This window comes from Phodopus roborovskii, unplaced genomic scaffold (assembly GCF_943737965.1).
Source record: "Phodopus roborovskii unplaced genomic scaffold, PHOROB, whole genome shotgun sequence".
Lineage (NCBI taxonomy): Eukaryota > Metazoa > Chordata > Mammalia > Rodentia > Cricetidae > Phodopus > Phodopus roborovskii.
Window position 1 is genome coordinate 279,481 of NW_026125278.1, and position 12,299 is coordinate 291,779.

Sequence of the window (12,299 nt, forward strand, 5' to 3'; positions counted from 1 at the left end):
AAAGGTAAATTAGGTATAAACCTCTAAACTCCCAATATAAGATAGATAGTATATTGTAGTGAGCCCTAGGACTAGATATGTAAGTCTTGAGTTTTTTTTTTGTTTGTTTGTTTGTTTGTTTTGTTTTGTTTTGTTTTTCTCGATTTTCCTTTTCTTAGACCACACTTGTTATTCACTGTTGTATATATTTTCTTCATACTAAAAGGGGAATTGTAGTGAGATATTCACTCTGTCTACTTCTGTGGCACTGACCATGCCCACTGGGGGGTGGAGCAAGGGAGGAAGTGACCTGTGGAACTAGGTCTGAGGAGGAGCCCAGTAACACTCTTGCTGGCGGGATGTGGAGAGGAGAGCATCCCGTGGAACTTGATGGTGTTCATCTGTCTAGGTTGTAAGTTATTTCTCCCTGAATAAACACCTAATTGGCCTATTTGTCTATCCTGACCCTTATTAAACCGCGATAGTATTTTCTCTAAATATGCCAAATAGAAAAATGGGCTGGATATTGTAATTCTAATTTTTACTTGATAACTTTTTATTGTATATAATTTACTTAACTTAAAACCTTCCTTTTTAATTAGACCAAAAGAGGTAAATATGGAATAGTCACTATGGGAATATATACCACTGTTATTTGGGTAATAAAAACGTTGACTGCACAATAGCTGTACTGGGTAAGATTAGGTGAGAGAATAAGACTAAGGACACTGGAAAGAAGTAGTCAGAAGAATCAGCAGCCAGACAGAGAGGAAACAGGAGATACAAGATAAAGGAGCAGTGACTCCATGTGGTAAAATATAGATTAAAAAAATGATTTTATTTACATTATTAGAGGTAGTTATTTGTAAACCTGAGCTATTAGAAAAAGATTTATAATTAATATTAAGTCTCTATGTCAGTTACTCGGGAACTGGCAGGTGGAAATAAAATTTCCACCTTAATCTGGATCTTCAATTTGATTCCATTGATCAACCTATCTGTTTTCATGCCAATACTTGTGGGTGTTTTAAATTTCTATATCTCTGTACTAAAACTTGAAATCAGGTGAAGGGACTGTAGCTCTCTTTTATTGTTCATAATTTCTCTAGGTATCCTCGATTTTTGTTTTGTTTTGTTTTTCAATATGAAGTTGGAATTTTCCTTTCAAGGTTTGTAAATACTTGTGTTTGAATTTGATGGTGATTGTGTTGAATATGTAGATTGGATTTTATAGGATGATAATTTTTGTTATGTTAATTGTACTAAACTATTACCATGGGTGATCTTTCCATCTTCTGATATATCATTCTTCAAAGACTTGAAATTTGTAGTTATACCAGTATTTTTTTTTGGCTTGGTTAAAGTAATTCCAAATTATTTTGTATTATTTGAGACTCTTATGGAATGTGTTGTTTCTCTTTCTCAATCTATTTCTTATTTTTATTAATCATGGTGGAGGTTCGTTTTGATGTATTCTTGGTTTAAAGGTATTTTAATTAATATTTTTATCAATGTTATCAATGTTCATAAAGGGGAAGTGATTTATAATTCACATTCTTTGTTTTCTCTTTATGTAGTACGGGCATCAGGTTAACTGTGGACTTATAAAATTATTGTATAATGTTCCTTCTGTTTTTATTTTCTGGAACAATTTGTGGAGTATCTTTGAATGTTAACACTCTTTGAAAGTCTGATAGAATTATGTTGTAAAACCATCTGGTCCTGGGTGGTTTTTGCTGGGGACTTTATAGGACTACTTCTATTTCACTAGGGGGTTACAGGTCCGTTAAATTATTTGTCTGACCTTGATTTAACTTTGATAAGAGGTGTATATTTAAAAAAAATTTGCCTTTGTTTCTGATTTTCCAATTTGGTGTGGTGAAAGTTATTTTTGTTTTGTTTTGTTTTGTTTTGTTTTGTTTTGTTTTTTTTTGTTTAGTTTTTAGCCAGGGAATATCTGTGAAGCAGTTCTGACTGTCCTGTAACTTACTCTGTAGATAGGGCTGGCATCCAATGCACAGAGATCCAACTGCCTCTGTGTCCAGAGTGCTGGCTCAGACAACCACCACCAAGCAAGGAGTACAAGTTTTTGGTTTTTTAAAGTATGTCCTGCCTATTCTTCAGATTTTCTCAGTGTCTGCTCTTATATCTTCCCTTTTGTTTCTCATTCAGTAACGTATACATTGTTTCTCTGCCTTTAATTTAGTTTTACTTTTTCAAAACCTTTGTTTCATTGATTCTTTTTTTATTTATTTATTTTTATATAACCAAGTCCGTTTAAATGAAAACAAACATTTATAGACAATATTTGGGAATTTGGGCGTCGTTCTTTCCAAACTACTTCCTGCTGGTAAGGGGTGCTCTCATGGGGGATTCTAAGAAGATGCAGAAAATTCTTTGTAGGATTCTTTTCCTCTTTCCATTTCTATTTCATTGATTTCAGTCATCAGTTTTTTTTTTTTTTTTTTTTCGTCATCTACTCTGCTTAGGTGTGATTGTTTATTTTTGTTTTAGAACTTTCAGGAGTGCTGTTACAGTGCTAGTAGGACACCTTGTCAACTGTTTCATGTAGGCTCCTAGTGCTATGATATTTTCTTCTGGTGCAGCTTTTATTGTATGGCACAAGTGTGAGTATGATGTGCATTCACTTTTGCTGAATTCTTGAAAATCTTTTATTTCTTTCCTTATTTCTGTCTTAAACTATTTTTCACCCAGAAAAGAGTTGTTCAGCTTCCATGATTTTTAAGCTTTCTGAAGTTTCTGTTGTTGATACCCAACTTTATTCCATGTTTTAATAGGATACTTGGAATTGTTTCAAATTTCTTGTATCTGTTGAGACTTGATTTATATCCTAGTATGTGTTCAATTTTGGAGAAAATTCCATGGGGTCTGAGAAAAAGTTACATTCTTTTGTGTTTGGGTCTGTTAGAATAATTTGGTTTATAATATCTATTGGATCCAGGACTTCTCTACTTAGTTTTTCTCTGGATAATTTCTATATTGGTGAGAGTGGGGTACTGAAGTTTCCTAAAGTCATTTTAAGAGGGTCAAATGTATTTCTAACTGTAGTAATATGTTGTTTACAAACTTGGGGTACATATAATAGGAATGGAAATATCATCTTGGCAGGTTATTTCCTTCCCTATCTCTTTAGATTAGTTTTGGGTAGAATGCTATTATTTCAGATATTAAATTGCCAGCTTTCTTCTTAGGTTCAGTTTTGGAAAATGTCTTTCCAGCCTTTTACTCTGAAGTAATATCTATCCTTGATGTTGAGGTGTGTTTTTTGGCATATCTGTCTTTATGCTATGAAAATTTTCATCTACGACTTTGTTGATAACATTTTCTGGGCCTTTAAACTGGATTTATCCTCCTTTCTCTATATCAATTATTATTATTATTATTATTATTATTATTATTATTATTATTATTATTATGTTTGGTCTTTCCAAAATGTCCCATATTTACTACATGTTTAATGTCAGGAACTTTTTAGATTTTATATATATCTTCCTTACATTGTTTGTATTGTTCTGAATTTCTTTAAAAAATATATATTTCCTTTTTTAAAAACCCTATTATATTCATAATCTTTTTTAAAGATAGTTTTCTTCCTCCTCAGCAATGTTGGAAGATTCAGGGGGCTTTAGTGGAGATATGTTGCCTAGACTATTATTGATTTGTGCTTTAATTCTGGATTCTTAGCATCTAGTCTGGAATGATTAGAGTTCTGGATACTGATTTCTGAATTTGTCTTTGTTATGTGTGTGCTTTTTTCCTTGGTTTCTGTTTTCTCTCTATATTTTCAAAGAATACAATATGTGTTTGTTGCCTGCCTTTCTAGCATGTTCAGTGGGTATAGGCACAGGGAATTCCTGCTGGTATTAGAAGGCAGGGATACTAGGATGAGTTGGGGAAAAGAATGTGAGAATGTGATCATGATTCATTGGGGATGGGTTGAGAGGAATGGTAGAATACAGCATGTTTTTTTAACTACTGAGCTTGGGATGTGACTGGGATTATTGGATCAAGGAGCAGTGGGAGTGGTGTATGTCTGCCTTCAGCCTACTTGATGTCCTGGAAAGAGAAGGCCTTGCTGGAGTTGGGGGTCTAGGACAAACCTGGAAGTGGAAGGAAGGCGGTTAAGAGGGGATGGTCTGTGGGATCCTCAGACTTAGGTAGTGGGAATGAAAGGGATGGAATAGAGAAGGAGAGAGAGACAGACAGACAGAGAGGGGGAGGGAGAGTATAAAAGAGGGAGCCATTATAGGTTTGAAAAGAAAACTGAATCTAGAGAAATGTCCATTGACCTACAGGACCGACCCCAACTAACAATTTGAGCAACAGTGGAAAGGCTACCATAAATGCCCTTCCCTGATAAAGAGATCAATGACTAACTTATCCACCATCATAGAGCGAGCCCTCATCTAGAGGCAGGAGGGAGGGTCAAGTCCCTAATCCAAATGACTTGACAAATTTATATGACCCATGGAAGGTATCACCCTACATGTGGAGTGGGAGGGGGGTGGGATAGGAGGGAGGTCAGGGGAATGAGAGGGTGGAAGAGAGAGAAAGAAGGAGGGAGGGAAAGGGAACTGGGATCGATATGTAAAATAAAAATAAAAAAACAAAAATAAAACAAACAAACAAACAAAAGGTAAAATCCCCTTCTCTAGTAGACACAGAAAGTGAAACGTTCTTTAATCTGATATTGGTAGATCTCAGAGGAAATCATATTAATGAACCCCTGGCATCAGTGTAGAAAGTGAAGATTCTGTTTGGTAGTTAATGTTGGAAGTATAATGTATCTTGTGTGGCTACCATGGGAAGCAGCTGGAGAAACACAGCTTTTTCTTCACTTCAAAGTTACCAATCCTGCTACATAGCACTGACAAATTTATTTTTTATTGTTTCTGAATCCCTGTTAAATGCCTTGTTCAAGTTCCAAGCCATCAAGTAAATAAGATGTATATCAAAGATGAAGAGATGAATTCTTACTCTATAGAAGAAGAAAATAAATTTCATGACTCCTTCTGTTTCTGATCTGTTTACACCATTGAGAACACTAAGACAATATATATAAAGGGATAAATCCAGCAGACTTCCTATTACTGATCAAGTTGTTCTGTCTCTGCTCTAGAAGTCAAAAGTATAGAGCCCAACTGGAAAAAAAATGCATTGGAAGTAAAGTAAATATACATATTTGTGTATGTATATTTACATAATATAAACCATTTATATTTTTATTTGAATGGAGGTTATTTTAGTATTATCAATTGACATCTTTTCAAGTTTTATATTTTTTGAGTAATCTTGCAATTAAAATTTTATTTTAAATCAAAATTAATAATGTATATTCAATAGTAACTGCTTTGTGTTATTCCATTTTTTTGTGTTAGTCCATTTTATTGAGTTGCTAAGATGATTTTTTATTTAAAACAAGATTTTCTTCTAATACAATATCATCTGATCAAAGTTTCTTCACTCCCAAGTTATTCCAGATTTCCCCCATACACATCTTTTTAATCTATCTTTTCTCAGTACACTAAAAGGCTGTAATACAATAATAAAATAAATTAAGAGTAAATAAAATAGATTAAAACAACAGAAACACCCAAAAATAAGTAAAACTAAGAAGAAACACATAGGGACTCAAGAGATACACACATAGTAAACCCCAGAAAGCATAACACTGAAAACCACAGTATGTACAAGAAACACCTGTAAGATAATTTTTTAAAAACATGACAAAGAATTATGAAATGAGGAACCTAAAATATGCCACTGAGTCCATTTTGTTGCTGTGGTCATGGGGTCGTTAAGAGTAGCTTGAATGAGCAGTAACACTGCACTGAAGAAGACTAAGTTTTCAAATTGTTTCTGGTTTACAGATCGAGGTTCCTATCCTTTTCCTCTGTCAATACTGGGTCCCTATCAGTCCTAATACTGTGCAGGCCCTGGGTATGCTGCCACAGTGTCTGAGCTTCAATCCTGCTGTATGTAGGAAGCCTTGTTTCCTTGGGGTCCTCCATTCCTCTTATACTCCTTTTGTCTCCTCGTCCACAGGGTTTCTAAAGCCCAGAGGAAAGGGATATGATGGAGACATACCACTTAGGCCTGAATGTTCTGGGGTCTCCCAGCCTCTGCTCAGTATCCAGCTATGAGTATTTGATATTATTATTATTATTATTATTATTATTATTATTATTATTATTATTTTAAACAGCTGAATAATACTCCCTTGTGTAAATGTATTACATTATTTTTATCCATTCTTCCATTTATAGATATCTAATCTGTTCCCAATTTCTGGCTATAATTTTTCTTGTTTTCTTTAAATTAAAAACAATCTTATTTCACATAACAATCCCAGTTCCCTCTTCATTCCATCTTGCCATTCCTGCCCCCAACCCCTCAATTCCCCCCTTCCACTCGTCAGGGAGGGTAAGACCTCCCATGGTTGATCATCAAAGTCTATCTCACCATTTGGAGCAGGGCTTAAGCCCTCCCTCACGTGTATCTAGGCTGAGAGAGTAACCCAGCATAAGGAATGGTCACCCAAAGTCCATTTGTATACTAGGGATAAATACTGGTTCCACTGCCAGAGGCCCCATAGACTGCCCAGTCCTCCTAGCTGGCACCCACATTCAGAAGACCTGGTTCAGTCCTATGCTGGTTCCCCAGTTGTCAGACTGAGGTCCCACTTGCACAGATCAGCTGTTTCTTCATGTTTCCCCAGCATGGTCTTGAACCATTTAATAATAACTCCTCTTTCTCTACAACTGGATTACAGGAGTTCACTTCAGTGTTTAGCTGTGCATCCCTGCTTCTGCTTCCATCATCTACTGGGTTAAGGCTCTAGGATGAGATTTAAGGTAAACATCAATCTCATTAGTGGGAAAGGGCATTTAAGGTAGCCTGTCCACTATTGCTTAGATTCCTAGTTAGGGTCATCCTTGTGGATCCTTGGACATTTCTCTAGTGCCAGAATTCTCTTTAAACCTATATCCCCATAGTTTATATTTAATATAAATTTTTGAGTGTTTATTTGGGGCTGAATGGTGGAGGTACAAAGTGGAACAGAAACCTACATCTACATAAGTCATTATATATATATATATATATATATATATATATATATATATATATGTTTCATTAAAATGTGGGTCTTCTTCAAGTATTCATTATAGTCTTGTAACATTTAGATACATATCCTAACTGTACATTGTTGGCCTATTCCTTTAAAGAAAAAAAAATAGCACATCTATTCGATGTGTTATAAAATAATTTTTTGGTTTACTTCTTCACTAAAATATTTGATCTGTCTTCTTTCAAGAAGAGGTCTACTTGTTTAGAAAACCATCTCTTGTAAAGCCATGTTCTGTCCTCATTCCTTTAACAATATCTTTTTGTCAATAGCTAAGTAGACCAAAAAAGTATTTTTTGATAAAACATTTATAGAACATTTAATATTCAAGTCTCTCCCATCCAAGTACTAAGCAGGCCTGACCCTGCTTCCGAGATGAGACGAGATCGGGCACGTTCAGGATGGTATGATATCTGTGAACACAGACAAGGTTCAGGACATTTTTAAAGTGAAATTGAGAGGATGAGGCCTGGTTCCTTCCTGATTTGAGTATCTGTGTGGATTATAACAAAAACAACAACACAGTAACAATAACAACAGCGGATATGGGGAACAGACAAGGAAAAGATACCGGCTACTTGGTGGGAAGAATGGGTAGGAATATGAGTCAGGAAAGGGATTGGAAAAGTCACACTCTAGTTCTCTTTCTTGATTTGCTACCAGCAAGTCCAGAAAAAAAGCGAAAAAAAATTCTCACTTTGGTAAAAAAGACTTTCCATAATGTCTTAGATACTGTTCCATTGTTGGGAAGAGATACCATGACTGGGATAACTTATTGAAGAAAGCATTTAATTGGTGGATTGCTTACAGTTTCCGAGGGTTAACCCGTAGTTATCATGGCAGCAATAGCTGAGAGCCTACATTCTGATGATTTCCAGGAAGGAGGCAGAGAGACTGGTCCATCCCCACGAGATACCTCCTCCAACAAGGACACATCCCATAATCCTTCCCAAAGAGTTTCACCAACTGGACCAAGCATCGAAACATATGAGCCTTGGGGGCCATTCTCATTCAAACACCACATGTAACCTGTGGATTTGACTTTCCAGCCCTGGAGCTTTTACATAATTACTGACTTGAGAATTGTATGAACATCATGCCCACTTGGAACATTTTTTCATTAAGTATTTTATGTTAATAATACTGTTACTACCATCCTAGCAATTTATGTCTATCATCTTTGCTAGTTTATGGAGAAGAGGTTTATTGTGTTTGTTGTTTGACAGAATTTGTGCCCTGGTTAGGATTTGCTCAAGTACATACCTATGTTGGGTAGAGCCAGGCATAGAATTTGGTATTTGTTTCCGCTACTTTGTAATCCACATTCCATCACTAGGCTAAAGTTTAATAACTATGTCACAACTAGTTTCTATTTGAATCAATTTAAAATCAGTTCATAATTTTTAAAATAATACCAATGAAATGGATCTGTATGTATCACACTTTAAAGCCCACATACAGAGCAAAGATTCTTCAGTGTGAGTATCTGTGACTGGATTAAGAGTGGGCTAGAGATAATGCCTTAGCAGAAGAGTGTTTCAAATATGAGGAGGGTTTGTTGTACCTTTAAGAAACGTATGATTTGAAGGACAGAGAACCAGGTCGTTCTAGGTGTGGTTGTTAGATTTCACACTGAGTGGATATGTCTTGAGCATCATCTTAGTGGTGGTATTTGGGGGACTTTATACAAAACCAAAAGATTCGAGAATGGAATGAGACTGGGTTTCTGCATAATAGGCATTGGTCGATTTGGGACCATGGGACTTCCTAAAAGAATTGCAAATATCATTGAAAAATTAATGGTTTGAGGGGAAAAGTTAGATACTTGCAAGGCAATCCCATGGGTCTGTCTAAAGAAATGCCCAGGGATCAAAGCTGATTGTGGTTAATTTGTTCCTTCTCGGGTCTGGTCACTGCTTCTGCTCTACCACTTCTCCTAGAGCAGAGTGGCTGCTGTGGGGCTCCCTTGTCCCGCAGTCAGCCCCCCTTTCTGCTAGGAAATGTACTTAAGTTGTCCCCAGCAAAGACCTTCCTTTATGTTGTCTTATTGAAAGCCTCCAAAACTCTCCTATATGCTAACAAGGAGGAAACTGAGCCTCACAGAGAAGCTCTGCCCTGCAACTGGCCTTTGAACCTGCTACTGACTGAGAATAATATTCTTTATTTTTTTTTCTAGCACTATATTTGTGAAGATATTATACTTAGAAGTTTTTATGACCTTACGGAATATCTTAGTTGTTAAAATAGCTTTAAAAATGTAAATAATGCTTTAATGTGAACAAGATGTTTTCCCAAAATAAAACATTTCCCAAAAAAAAAAAATGTCTCTCTAAGAAGGAAAAACAAGATTTTCTTTAAGTAACCTTGGAATTTCCACACTGAAAGCTGCATCATAAAGTGTTAGCCCTTAATATTACACACATTTACCAGATTAGTATTTTTCTTCCAATTAGATAGCAGGGCCTTTTCAGTTTTGTTACTGAATACAACCTCTGGCAGTTAGTAAGTGCTAAAAAAAAAAAAAAAAAAAAAAAAAAAAAAGAACAAATTCAATGATTCCAAATGAGATGATGAAGCCTGATTTTTGGATACTGTATTTCATAAGATGCCAAAACTAGTCCCATGCTCCTACTAAAATGGAGGGAAAAAAATCTAATACAAAATCTTCATCAGCTTGTGAGTTTGTACTTCCGACTCAGTGCAGATGGGACATCAGAGAAGTGCCAGCATTTTGAGCCACCAGCAAACAGAACCTTTATGTGAACAAATTCTAGCTAGTTTCTGCATGTACAGTCAGCTATCTTAGCTGTACTGTATTGTGAGGAACATGTGTCTGAATGCATCACTTGTCCAAGGAAGCTCCTGTGAAGTCATCTTGTGCATGGCTGACTTCTCTGAAGTTACAGTAAAGATGGTACTAAACACCGAGTCTTTTGGTAGATTTTATTGTGTTTCCAGGATACTCTTAAGGAAATACTCAGTGCCATCTAAACATTTGCTAGCATTTTAACTGCCCATAATTGTTTCCATTAAACTTTTCCAAAAAGGCACTGAAAGAACAATATGGAATTTAATATGCACAATAGATGATACACACACAGTAACAGATAGACTTTGTATACTATGAAGTCATATGCCCAGTAAGTTATACTTAAGAGACTATGTATACTGTGTATTCTTGCAATGAACCTTACATGAAGAATGTGTGTACTAAATAGTTACATGGACATTTGATTATACATGATAGATAATACATAGTAAGTGTCAGACAACTTACACAATTTTGTTTACTCAAATCTTATGTAAAATTCAACAAATAGGTTTTACAATTTTACTTTTCTTTGTGAACTTTGACTTTAACAGAAACATATTAACATATGACACAGCATCTTTATACTTTTTCTATATAATTATACGTAACAAATAGGTTTATATTGTATAATTTATCCAATCAGGAGATATTCTGCATAGTTCTTTTTCTAATATAGCTTCTTTTTTAAGATGGATTCCTGCTGTCAGAGATTTGTTCAATTGCATGTATTTAGGCTATTAAATTTTTTATTATTATTTTTGTTTTATTTTTTGAGACAGAGTTTCTCTGTAGCATTAGAGCCTGTCCTGAAAAATTACTTTGTAGACCAGCCTAGCCTTGGACTCACAGAGATCCCCATGCTTTTGCCTCCTGAGTGCTGACTCCCAAGGTTAAAGATGAGTGCCACCACAAACTTTTGAAATAAAGTAAAAAGTGCATTTCTCAAAAAGGCATGCCATTGGGTTGGAAAAATTACTCAGTGATTGAAATACTTACTGCTCTCCCCTAAGACTGGGGTTCAATTCCCAGTATCCATATGGAGGTTTGCAACCATCTGTAACTCAAGTTCCAGGGTATCTTAAGCTCTCTTCTGGCCTCCATGGGTAACAGACATGTATTTGGTGCAGTAACACATATGCAGAACAAGCATGATACACATAAAATAAACAAAACTTTAAAGATGTGTCTAAAAATATAAAAATAAAACTAAAAGTTAAATGTTTGTTTTCCACACCAATGTCCCTACAGTAGCTTAAAGTCTCAAATCACTTTCAAGTAAAATTTCCTCCAAAACAAAGGTAAAATGGGATTTTAAAAATTTTGCTTTTTGTATTTATTTCATGAATTGGTGAGAGAGCAATCATGGCTTTTAAGTGTTTAATGTTTTGCTTTACTATTTCTATTAATGCAGTAAGGTTGCACTAACACTATTGGTGAGGACAACAGTCACAGGCTTCAAAGAGTGTCATGAGCCTGTAAGGAACGACAGACAGGTAAGAAGGAGCTGATCAGCCAAGAGAGTGATCAGCAAAGACAGAAGGGTTGGGGCAGAGTTCTGTTAGCCACAAACTGTGTGTGACATCCACAGCATAGATATTCTATATCTGTATAAAAGAGAATTCTAAGGTGGTTTAGGGAAAACAGCAGGTATTACAGAATTTCAGATATGGATTCAGTTTCAAGTTATTTCTGTTTATGTGTCATGATCCTGCTCAATCTACTGAACAGATGTATTATAATGACTAAACAGGATTGACAAACAGAAGCCTTTCTCAGCTCTATTAACTATAAAAGTAAAGTCTGTGGAGATTTTTATTATAATCAGATTGAATTAAGAGATCAGTTCAGTAAGCCATGGAAAACTGAGGTTCATCAACTAAACACAAATCATAATTGTTTTTTTTTTAATTTCTCCTTTTTCTTTCTTATTTATTTTTTATTTTACATGCCGATCCCACTTCGCTCCCTTCCCTCCCTCACTTCCCCCACCTCTTAACCATTTTAGCCCCTCAATGCACCCTGACCAACCTCCCCTCCCATCCCCCACCCCATTCCACATGTAGGGCAATGCCATAAAGTGGGATCATGTAAATCTGTCAAGTCATTTGAAGTAGGGAGTAGGACTTCTCTCCTCTCTCTAGATTAAGGCAGTATCCCTCCATGGGGCATGTGCCCACAAGCTCCTTTTGTGCACCAGGAATACATCCTGGTTCCACTATTTGAGGTCCCTTAGACTGCTCAGCTCTTAGGATTGAGACCCATATTTGTGGGGGGTGAGTTAGTCCCATGCTGGATTCTCAGCTATCTGTCTAGGGTCCCATTAGCTCCTCCTTGTTCAGGTTAGCTATCTCTATGTGTTTC